This window comes from Lolium perenne, chromosome 1 (genome assembly GCF_019359855.2).
Source record: "Lolium perenne isolate Kyuss_39 chromosome 1, Kyuss_2.0, whole genome shotgun sequence".
NCBI lineage: Eukaryota > Viridiplantae > Streptophyta > Magnoliopsida > Poales > Poaceae > Lolium > Lolium perenne.
Window position 1 is genome coordinate 163,671,254 of NC_067244.2, and position 12,737 is coordinate 163,683,990.

Consider the following 12,737-nt stretch of genomic DNA (forward strand, 5'->3'; position numbering starts at 1 on the left):
GGTCTTATGATTCGCTATAGATATGCTTTGGATGCTTTAGTGGGAGGAGATTTCCTTCATTGCAATGGGGATCAAGCTTTTAATGCCATAAAGAAGTTGGTTGCATCACATGATTCAGCTAATAACTTTGATTCAGCCCTCACTAGCATTTATAATAGATTAAACAATCTCGAGATAAGTACATCTCGCTTGGATGACAACTATTGCCATGTTCGTAATCATCTTGAACAAGTTTTAGTGAACTCTAAACTTTCATTATGGGATCCTACTGTTAAAATTGTTATCGGTGATCGAACTCTTCGTGCCAACTGTGATATTATGTCTGAATTTTGCCTTATACCTGAGAGCATTTATAAATCTTTGAAACTTTGGGGAGTCGATGAAGGAGGAGAAGAAATAACTCTCATTAATAACTCTGTTATAATTCCTAAGGGAATAGCCGCAGGTGTGCATACAACCATTCTTGGAAGAACAATATCCATTGATTATCTTGTTATTGAATGTGTAGGGACAGGAAAAATCACACTCGGAAGATCCCTGCTAAAACTATTGGGAGCAGTCATTGATGTGGGAGAAGGCACCCTGGAATTCACCTCTACACCGGGGGGAAATCATATATTTCCTAAATCAAAGGGAAAGAAAAACAATAAGAAAGGTAAGGGAAAAGCCCAAGGTAAGGTTGACACACCATCTCTTGATAATACTTGATACACACTTTCTGCGCCTAGCTGAAAGGCGTTAAAGAAAAGCGCTTATGGGAGACAACCCATGGTTTTTACCTACAGTACTTTGTTTTTATTTTGTGTCTTGGAAGTTGTTTACTACTGTAGCAACCTCTCATTATCTTAGTTTAGTGTTTTGTTGTGCCAAGTAAAGTCGTTGATAGTAAAGTTCATACTAGATTTGGATTACTGCGCAGAAACAGATTTCTTTGCTGTCACGAATCTGGGCTGTTTTCTCTGTAGGTGTTATCACCAGAATTTGACCGAGTCAGAGGTGGGCCGTGATCAGGATGGACTTGAAGATATGTACATGGAAGAAATACGTGAATCGGCCTCGTGTACCAAGTTTGGGCTAGTTTGCCCTTGTATCTGTAATTTATTAGATCGTATCTTAAGTTAGAAGTTAGAGTTTTACCCGTGCACGGTTAGGTGCACGCCTGAATTAGAAAGTCCCCTGGACTATAAATATGTATCTAGGGTTTATGGAATAAACAACAACACACGTTCAACCAAACAAACCAATCTCGGCGCATCGCCAACTCCTTCGTCTCGAGGGTTTCTATCCGGTAAGCGACATGCTGCCTAGATCGCATCTTGCGATCTAGGCAGCACAAGCTCCACGTTATTCATGCGTTGCTCGTACTGAAGCCTTGTTGATGGCGAGCAACGTAGTTATCATAGATTTGTTAGGGTTAGCATAGTTCTTCGCGTAACATGCTAGCGTAGTGCAACCCTTGCATATCTAGCCGCCCTCACACCTATCTTAGGTGTGGGGGCGGCACCCCGCTTGATCATTATTTAGTAGATCTGATCCGTTACGATTGCTCCTTGTTCTACAAGGATTAGTTTAATATCTGCAATAGTTAGGCCTTACAAAGGGGGGGAGGATCCAGCGGCACGTAGGGTGTCGTTCGCAAGTCCTAAACAGGATGTTCCGGGGATCAACTTCGTGTTGGTTTTTAGGCCTTGTTTAGGATCGGCTTACGATCACCGTGCGTGGCCGCGAGGCCCAACCTGGAGTAGGATGATCCGATTATGCGGTGAAAACCCTAAATCGTCGTAGATCTCATTAGCTTTATCTTGATCAAGCAGGACCACCATATATTCGTGCACCCCGTACGAATCATGGGTGGATCGGCTCTTTGAGCCGATTCACAGGATAACCTGAGAGCCGATCGAGGCTCGTATTTAATGTTTACGTGTATGCCATGCAGGAAACTAAGCGAGGCATCTCCATCACCTTCCTGACCAGGTATAGGTCAGGTGGCACGCCCTTGCACTCAGCATCGGACGTGTGACCAGAAGTGCTTTGCGGGCCGTCGCTCGGAGGGACCTCAGCCAGCCGCAGCTCTAGGTTGTTCCCGGCTCTACAGTGTTGATAGTTGCTGCCCGCCGGTGGGTTTTGGCAGTCAACACATTCTGGCACGCCCGGTGGGACAATCTTCTACATCAACCACATCGCCATCTACATCTGAGATGGCGGACGGCACGCCAGTCACGTACGAGGAGCTGCCCAACGAGCTCAAGAAGAGGTATGACGAGATCAAAGTCACCCTCGAAGCCGACCTCATCGGCTCTTTCCAGAGAACCCGTTCCCATGGCATCAGATGGAAGGGGTTCTCACCGGAAGGTGCACTCGATGGGATAGACCTCTCTGCCCCGTCGGAGGAACGCACCAGGGGCCTGCGGCAGGAGATCAACTACTTGGTGGCTCACTCGCTACACCGCCACTCTGAGAACCTGGTCAACACGTTGGAGCGTGTCGCTCTTCGCGTGATCCAGGAGATCATGAGGCACCAGTACTCGCCGTCAGGACCAGCTCTCGGGACACATCAAGGAGAGTTGCCACTCCAGTCCCGTCCACCGCTGCCATATGCGTTGGCAGCACCAGAAGTGCCGGCTACACCGGCATTCGTCGTCTACAAGATCGGTGGTGACCCTAGTGACTACCAGTTCTTGACCGAGGCGCCTAAGGAGATCCCTCACGGGTACGCGTGCACGTATGTGCCGGATTGTGGCAACTGGGCACTCACAAACCAGGCCACAACATCAGGGACTTCTGGGAAAACAGGAGGAACGTCAGCGACAGAGCTTGAGAAGCAGACGTGGCTAACTAAGTACGCCACCCCGACGAACCTCCGCAGCTCAGCTCCTGCAGTTGGCTCGTAGCTGGAAAAGCAAGCATGGCTGGCTAAGTACGCCACCACGTCGAATCTTCAGAGTTCAACTCCTGCAGCCAAGACAGCCGGATCAGATCAGTACCATACTGAGAGACCAGTTCGGCATGGTGCTGAAAAGGAGGGCAATCGGCTATTCCAAGCCGTACCCCGACGACTACGAGATGATCCCGCTGCCACCTAAATATCGGCTCCCTGATTTCTCCAAATTCAGTGGATCAGATGGTTCCAGCTCCATCGAGCACGTCGGCCGATATTTGGCGCAACTAGGACCGGCTTCAGTGTCGGATCAGCTACGCGTGAGGCTCTTCTCACAGTCCCTCACGGGATCGGCTTTCGGGTGGTACACCTCTTTGCCACCAGACTCCATCCGGACTTGGAAGCAGTTGGAAGAACAGTTCCATATGCAGTACCATTCAGAGGCTTCCGAGTCTGGCATTGCCGATCTAGCACAACTACGTCAGAAGCGCGGAGAAACTGTGACAGAATACATCCAGCGCTTCAGGAATCTTAGGAACCGATTTTATTCGGTTCGTATAACTGAAAAAGAAGCAGTCGAGTTGGCAGTAGCAGGCCTTGCAACACAGCTCAAGGACATGGCCTCCCAAGCAGATTATCCCTCATTGGCGCACATGGTTCAGAAACTATCGGCATATGAACAGCGCCACCCGGACCTGTACCAAGACAAGTTCAAACGTGCAGTAGTCCTGGTCGATGCAGAGGAAGACGAAGTTCCTGCGGGAGACCAAGAGGTAGCAGTGGCTGAATGGACTCGGGGAGGAACCCCCGTGCCCTGCAAATGGGTAAAGCCACCAGGCCCACCTAGGGGATTTGATTTTGACGTGACCAAGACTGAGCAAATCTTCGACCTCCTGCTCAAGGAGAAGCGATTGACGATTCCCGAAGGTCTCAAATTCCCCACGGTGCAAGAGCTGAACGGAAAGCCATACCGCAAATGGCACAACTCGCTCTCCCATGCCACCAACGATCGGCAGGGTATGGCGTCAGCACATCCAAGCGGCGATTGAAAAAGGGCGCCTAATTTTCAACCAGTACGCCATGAAGGTCGACACCCAGCCCTTTCCCGCCGTTAACATGGTGGAGTGCACTTACCCTGAAGGTTGCCAGCCAGGATCCTCGTTCAGCATCAACATGGTAGGACCTGGGAACCACTCTGGCAAAGATGGAGATGAGGGCAGCTGCTCTCGTAGCAAGGACACAGAGGAGGCCGCTCCACGCGATCGGCTCCGTCATGATGGCAAGCGCTACGTCACAGAGGGAGAGGTGAAGAACATAAGATATCAGCGACCCCTCTCTGATCACCTCCTCAACAAATATGTGAGTCAGTATGACCAACGCCGATGGTCTAGTTATGATGATGAAGGAGATCGTCTGGCTAGAGAAGCCAGAAGACATCGTCGGCATGATCGCGATGAGGAGGAGCACGAGCGCCGTGCCACGGAAGGATCAAGGGAGCAAGATGACAATGCCAGGCACTGGGACTGCCCCTTCTTCAGACACTGCTGGGATTCAGGAATGAGCCGATTGCCCACAATCGGCAATTGCCCAGAATGCAACCAGAAGAAGAAGGAGGCAGCCAACGTGTCTGTGTTCAGGCTCTTAGGGCCTCTCCCACCACAAAGCAAACGTGCTGAGTCCCCTCGGTGGGCAGATCTCGGGGATTCCGAAGACGAGGGACAAGAAGAGGAGGAAGACAGGTACCACCGTCCAAGGTGGTGCCCTGACGGACTCAGCCGTTCACAAAAGCGCAGGGTTCAGCGATTGCGCGGCCTGGAGGAAGCCGAAAGGTTGTACTTGCATACGTTAAGGAAGGCACGACCTGATCTGGCTGCGAAAGTTCAGCGGACCCTGGATGAAGAGGGTCGTCCATGGAAAATGGAGTGGCGCCCCAAGCAAAGGAAAGCCGATGATGAAACATCGGCTGGTACAAACATGGTGTTCATCCTCCCTTCGGAGTTCAGTGCTCCAGGATTAGACGAGGTACCCGTGGCACAACTTGACTGCGGCCCACGGCCGGTTATCTTTGAGAAGCCACGAGAAAAGAGCTACAGACATCTGAAGGCCCTGTACTTGCGAGGATATATCGATGGGAGGCCTGTAAATAAGATGCTGGTGGACATCGGAGCGGCAGTCAACATCATGCCGTACTCTATGCTACGTCGGCTGGGACGCTCTAGCTCGGATCTAATCAAGACCAACGTGACATTGAGCGATTTCAACGGCCAAGCGTCTGAGGCACAAGGTGTTCTGAACGTGGATCTGACCGTAGGAAGGAAAACTATCCCTACAACGTTCTTCATCGTCGATAGCACGAGCACTTATGCTGTTCTGCTAGGAAGAGATTGGATCCACGCCAACTGCTGCATTCCCTCCACGATGCACCAATGCATAATACAGTGGGATGGAGATGAGGTAGAGGTCGTCCAGGCCGATGACTCAGCCGAAATTTCAACGGCTGGCATGAACGCATGGGAAGCAGCAGGCCAAGAACCCCTCTCAGGTATCAATTTGGACGACTGCGAGCGCATCGACGTGACAAAGGGAAGGGTTAAGCTGGTTTTATCCACTGGCCTGACCATGTAGCTGAAGCGAAGCGATGATCAAACATGGCGAGGCTGATCCCTGTGATCGGCCCCAAAAATCTTTGAAGGGACATTACAGAACCTTCAGTCAATGCTTCAATCATCATGGAGGCCGATCCCAGCAATCGGCCAAAATTATCCTCACCACATGTTCTGCTTGTGTTCGTCCTTGTTCCTACCGGAGCCGACGTATGAATTACAGAGCCGATATCTGCCATGCCCTGGCAGATTCGGCTCGGGGGGCACCTAAACACGATGAACTTGGGAACAGATGCAGGAGGACATGTGTGCAATGAAATATTGGGGGCCGATAGGAGAAAATCGGCCAGTAAAAAAAATTTTTTGGACAGCCGATGCAAGGGCATCGACTTTAGAATTGAGAAGCAGCCGATGCGCAGCCATCGACTCTAGTGGAATTATGCGAGGTTTACTGAATCTCCACTAAATCCCGGCCAACTGTGGTGCCTTCTGCTTCGTCGCAGGAGTAAAACAATGGAAATTGCTTCGAGCCGATCCGGGTTCCTGAAACTTCTTGTTGGTATTAGTTCAGCCGTGTTGACAGAAGGGGTATATCGGCTATCTAAGGAAGAAAGGGGATCGGCTTTGGCGCATTCTCTCTGACATTCTCGCCTCGAGTAAGGCTCGGGGGGCAGCAGGCCTGGTGGATACTCTGTTTTGCTCTGTTTAAGGAGCCGATTGGGATACCATCGGCTGATCTTTCATTGCAACCTTCTTCACAGATGATGAGTATTGTAGAGGACCATTGGGTTTGGTTGGAAGAATTCAAAGGTTTTCCTGAAGATTCTACATTATTCACCAGATTTAGAAAATCATCAGTTGAAGAAGGGAAGGGTGAATTTCAAAGGACCGATGCGTTGCTATCGGCTCATTACGCATTGGCAAAGGGGACGAATCGGCAAGGTTAGTAGAAGAGGGAATCGGCTAAATTAAACTCAGAAGAAATCGGCAAAATCAAATTGGGGAAAAGTTCTTCATTGATAGGCGAGATTTCTTACATGAAGAGCTGATTGCTCTCAAAAGGAAACACTAGGGGATACATTGCCCCATCTACTGCTACTGGCCCTATACTAGAGGTCCTATCTACGGGCCGTCACTGCCCTCGTCATCGCCGTCGTCGCCGCTGTCGGCGCTGCTCCCGACGGGCTCGTCGTCGCTCCAGTGGCCGCCGACCGGGCCCTCATTGTCCTCATCTTCTTCGTCAGCGTCATCGTCGCTGTCGAAATCGCTGAGGTTGCCCGGCCAGGGGCAGAACCGCTTGGCCGGCGGCTCGTCGGAGGAGGTGTCATCCTCCTCCTCTTCTTGCTCCTCCTCCTCCTCCTCGGAAGAGGTGAAGTCGCAGGAGAAGCTGTCGTCGTCGCTCTCCTCCTCCGTTTCCCCGGCGGCGAGGAAGCGGAGGTCGCTCTCCCCGTCGGTCAGGGACTTGTCATCCTCTGACCAGATGGAGAAGTCGTGGCTAGACTCCTCCCCGGCCGCAATGGCGCGGCGGGTGTTGGCCGCGTGGACCTCCGCCGGGTTGTACTCTGGCGTCGGCTCCCGGGAAGGGGAGGACTGGCTGGAAAGGTCCGATGGAGCAGAGGAGGAAGAAGACATGGTGGAGCAGGAGGGTTTTTGGAGTGCTAATGCGAAGGAGATGCAGAGGGGAACTGTTCATAGCGGTTAAATAAAAGGGGATATAGTGGAAATTCAATGCCACAGCAGTTTCCGAGGAAGTGGTGCCTAAAGAAAAAAAAAACTGCCAGGTCACGCGAAGAAGTTGAGAAGGCAAGGCATCATGATGAAGGATACTGCAACGGTTCTGCCACGACATGACCCGACGAAGGAAAGCAGAGTGATTTTGGAATTACCAATTCCAAAACCAGGGGGGCATGTGTTATCACCAGAATTTGACCGAGTCAGAGGTGGGCCGTGATCAGGATGGACTTGAAGATATGTACATGGAAGAAATACGTGAATCGGCCTCGTGTACCAAGTTTGGGCTAGTTTGCCCTTGTATCTGTAATTTATTAGATCGTATCTTAATTTAGAAGTTAGAGTTTTACCCGTGCACGGTTAGGTGCACGCCTGAATTAGAAAGTCCCCTGGACTATAAATATGTATCTAGGGTTTATGGAATAAACAACAACACACGTTCAACCAAACAAACCAATCTCGGCGCATCGCCAACTCCTTCGTCTCGAGGGTTTCTATCCGGTAAGCGACATGCTGCCTAGATCGCATCTTGCGATCTAGGCAGCACAAGCTCCACGTTGTTCATGCGTTGCTCGTACTGAAGCCTTGTTGATGGCGAGCAACGTAGTTATCATAGATTTGTTAGGGTTAGCATAGTTCTTCGCGTAACATGCTAGCGTAGTGCAACCCTTGCATATCTAGCCGCCCTCACACCTATCTTAGGTGTGGGGGCGGCACCCCGCTTGATCATTATTTAGTAGATCTGATCCGTTACGATTGCTCCTTGTTCTACAAGGATTAGTTTAATATCTGCAATAGTTAGGCCTTACAAAGGGGGGGAGGATCCAGCGGCACGTAGGGTGTCGTTCGCAAGTCCTAAACAGGATGTTCCGGGGATCAACTTCGTGTTGGTTTTTAGGCCTTGTTTAGGATCGGCTTACGATCACCGTGCGTGGCCGCGAGGCCCAACCTGGAGTAGGATGATCCGATTATGCGGTGAAAACCCTAAATCGTCGTAGATCTCATTAGCTTTATCTTGATCAAGCAGGACCACCATATATTCGTGCACCCTGTACGAATCATGGGTGGATCGGCTCTTTGAGCCGATTCACAGGATAACCTGAGAGCCGATCGAGGCTCGTATTTAATGTTTACGTGTATGCCATGCAGGAAACTAAGCGAGGCATCTCCATCACCTTCCTGACCAGGTATAGGTCAGGTGGCACGCCCTTGCACTCAGCATCGGACGTGTGACCAGAAGTGCTTTGCGGGCCGTCGCTCGGAGGGACCTCAGCCAGCCGCAGCTCTAGGTTGTTCCCGGCTCTACAGTGTTGATAGTTGCTGCCCGCCGGTGGGTTTTGGCAGTCAACAGTAGGTAACTCAGAAAATTATGCCAATTTACGTGAGTGATCCTCAGATATGTACGCAACTTTCATTCAATTTGATCATTTTCATTTGAGCAAGTCTGGTGCCTCGATAAAATTCGTCAATACGAACTGTTCTGTTTTGACTCTTTTATTTCGCATTGCCTCTTTTGCTATGTTGGATGAATTTCTTTGATCCATTAATGTCCAGTAGCTTTATGCAATGTCCAGAAGTGTTAAGAATGATTGTGTCACCTCTGAACATGTTAATTTTTATTGTCGCTAACCCTCTAATGAGTTGTTCTAAGTTTGATGTGGAGGAAGTTTTCAAGGATCAAGAGAGGAGTATGATGCAACATGATCAAGGAGAGTGAAAGCTCTAATCTTGGGGATGCCCCGGTGGTTCACCCCTGCATATTCTAAGAAGACTCAAGCGTCTAACCTTGGGGATGCCCAAGGCATCCCCTTCTTCATCGACAACATTATCAGGTTCCTCCCCTGAAACTATATTTTTATTCCGTCACATCTTATGTGCTTTTCTTGGAGCGTCGGTTTGTTTTTGTTTTTGTTTTGTTTGAATAAAATGGATCCTAGCATTCACTTTATGGGAGAGAGACACGCTCCGCTGTAGCATATGGACAAGTATGTCCTTAGGCTTTACTCATAGTATTCATGGCGAAGTTTCTTCTTCGTTAAATTGTTATATGGTTGGAATTGGAAAATGATACATGTAATAATTGCTATAATGTCTTGGGTAATGTGATACTTGGCAATTGTTGTGCTCATGTTTAAGCTCTTGCATCATATGCTTTGCACCCATTAATGAAGAAATACATAGAGCATGTTAAAATTTGGTTTGCATATTTGGTTTCTCTAAGGTCTAGATAATTTCTAGTATTGAGTTTGAACAACAAGGAAGACGGTGTAGAGTCTTATAATGTTTACAATATGTCTTTTATGTGAGTTTTGCTGCACCGGTTCATCCTTGTGTTTGTTTCAAATAAGCCTTGCTAGCCTAAACCTTGTATCGAGAGGGAATACTTCTCATGCATCCAAAATCCTTGAGCCAACCACTATGCCATTTGTGTCCACCATACCTACCTACTACATGGTATTTTCCGCCATTCCAAAGTAAATTGCTTGAGTGCTACCTTTAAAATTCCATCATTCACCTTTGCAATATATAGCTCATGGGACAAATAGCTTAAAAACTATTGTGGTATTGAATATGTACTTATGCACTTTATCTCTTATTAAGTTGCTTGTTGTGCGATAACCATGTTCACTGGGGACGCCATCAACTACTCTTTGTTGAATATCATGTGAGTTGCTATGCATGTTCGTCTTGTCTGAAGTAAGAGCGATCTACCACCTTATGGTTAAGCATGCATATTGTTAGAGAAGAACATTGGGCCGCTAACTAAAGCCATGATCCATGGTGGAAGTTTCAGTTTTGGACATATATCCTCAATCTCATATGAGAAAATTATTAATTGTTGTTACATGCTTATGCATAAAAGAGGAGTCCATTATCTGTTGTCCATGTTGTCCCGGTATGGATGTCTAAGTTGAGAATAATCAATAGCAAGAAATCCAATGCGAGCTTTCTCCTTAGACCTTTGTACAAAGTGCATAGAGGTACCCCTTTGTGACACTTGGTTAAAACATGTGCATTGTGATGATCCGGTAGTCCAAGCTAATTAGGACAAGGTGCGGGCACTATTAGTATACTATGCATGAGGCTTGCAACTTGTAAGATATAATTTACATGATACATATGCTTTATTACTACCGTTGACAAAATTGTTTCATGTTTTCAAAATCAAAGCTCTAGCACAAATATAGCAATCGATGCTTTTCCTCTATGGAGGACCATTCTTTACTTTCATTGTTGAGTCAGTTCACCTATTTCTCTCCACCTCAAGAAGCAAACACTTGTGTGAACTGTGCATTGATTCCTACATACTTGCATATTGCACTTATTATATTACTCTATGTTGACGATTATCCATGAGATATACATGTTATAAGTTGAAAGCAACCGCTGAAACTTAATCTTCCTTTGTGTTGCTTCAATACCTTTACTTTGATTTATTGCTTTATGAGTTAACTCTTATGCAAGACTTATTGATGCTTGTCTTGAAGTACTATTCATGAAAAGTCTTTGCTATATGATTCACTTGTTTACTCATGTCATATACATTGTTTTGATCGCTGCATTCACTACATATGCTTTACAAATAGTATGATCAAGGTTATGATGGCATGTCACTCCAGAAATTATCTTTGTTATCGTTTTACCTGCTCGGGACGAGCAGAACTAAGCTTGGGGATGCTGATACGTCTCCGATGTATCGATAATTTCTTATGTTCCATGCCACATTATTGATGTTATCTACATGTTTTATGCACACTTTATGTCATATTCGTGCATTTTCTGGAACTAACCTATTAACAAGATGCCGAAGTGCCAGTTGTTGTTTTCTGCTGTTTTTGGTTTCGTAAATCCTAGTAACGAAATATTCTCGGAATTGGACGAAATCAACGCCTGTGGTCCTATTTTGCCACGAAGCTTCCAGAAGACCGAAGAGGAGACGAAGTGGGGCCACGAGGTGGCCACACCCTAGGGCGGCGCGGCCCCCCTTGGCCGCGCGGCCCTGTGGTGTGGGCCCCTCGTGCCGCCTCCTGACCTGCCCTTCCGCCTACTTAAAGCCTCCGTCGCGAAACCCCCAGTACCGAGAGCCACGATACGGAAAACCTTCCAGAGACGCCGCCGCCGCCAATCCCATCTCGGGGGATTCAGGAGATCGCCTCCGGCACCCTGCCGGAGAGGGGAATCATCTCCCGGAGGACTCTACGCCGCCATGGTCGCCTCCGGAGTGATGTGTGAGTAGTCTACCCCTGGACTATGGGTCCATAGCAGTAGCTAGATGGTTGTCTTCTCCCCATTGTGCTTCATTGTCGGATCTTGTGAGCTGCCTAACATGATCAAGATCATCTATCTGTAATTCTATATGTTGCGTTTGTTGGGATCCGATGAATAGAGAATACTTGTTATGTTGATTATCAAAGTTATGTCTATGTGTTGTTTATGATCTTGCATGCTCTCCGTTACTAGTAGATGCTCTGGCCAAGTAGATGCTTGTAACTCCAAGAGGGAGTATTTATGCTCGATAGTGGGTTCATGTCTCCGTGAACTGGGAAGTGACAGAAATCTCTAAGATTATGGATGTGCTGTTGCCACTAGGGATAAAACATTGGTGCTATGTTCAAGGATGTAGTTACTGATTACATTACGCGCAATACTTAATGCAATTGTCTCGTTGTTAGCAACTTAATACCGGAGGGGTTCGGATGATAACCTGAAGGTGGACTTTTTAGGCATAGATGCATGCTGGATAGCGGTCTATGTACTTTGTCGTAATGCCCAATTAAATCTCACTATACTCATCATAATATGTATGTGCATGGTCATGCCCTCTTTATTTGTCAATTGCCCAACTGTAATTTGTTCACCCAACATGCTGTTTATCTTATGGGAGAGACACCTCTAGTGAACTGTGGACCCCGGTCCAATTCTCTATACTGAAATACAATCCCATCGCAATACTTGTTCTACTGTTTTCTGCAAACAATCATCATCCACACTATACATCTAATCCTTTGTTACAGCAAGCCGGTGAGATTGACAACCTCGCTGTTTCGTTGGGGCAAAGTACTTTGGTTGTGTTGTGCAGGTTCCACGTTGGCGCCGGAATCTCTGGTGTTGCGCCGCACTACATTCCGCCGCCATCAACCTTCAACGTGCTTCTTGACTCCTACTGGTTCGATTAAACCTTGGTTTCTTTCTGAGGGAAAACTTGCTGCTGTGCGCATCATACCTTCCTCTTGGGGTTCCCAACGAACGTGTGAGTTACACGCCATCAAGGTCCTCGATGAAGTCCTTCCTTCGGATCCCAGCGACAAAAGCATCTATCGCTCTCTCATCAGATACGTTTTCTGCCGAGTTTTTGATAATATTCCACCTCTGTATATACGCTCTCATCGACTCATCATACTTCTGTCGACAGGCTGTCAACTCCTCTATTGACGCGGGTTTCTTGCACGTGGACAAGAAATTCTTTACAAACAGGTCCTCGAAGGTTTCCCAATTGTCGATAGATCCAGGTGGTAACTTCTTGA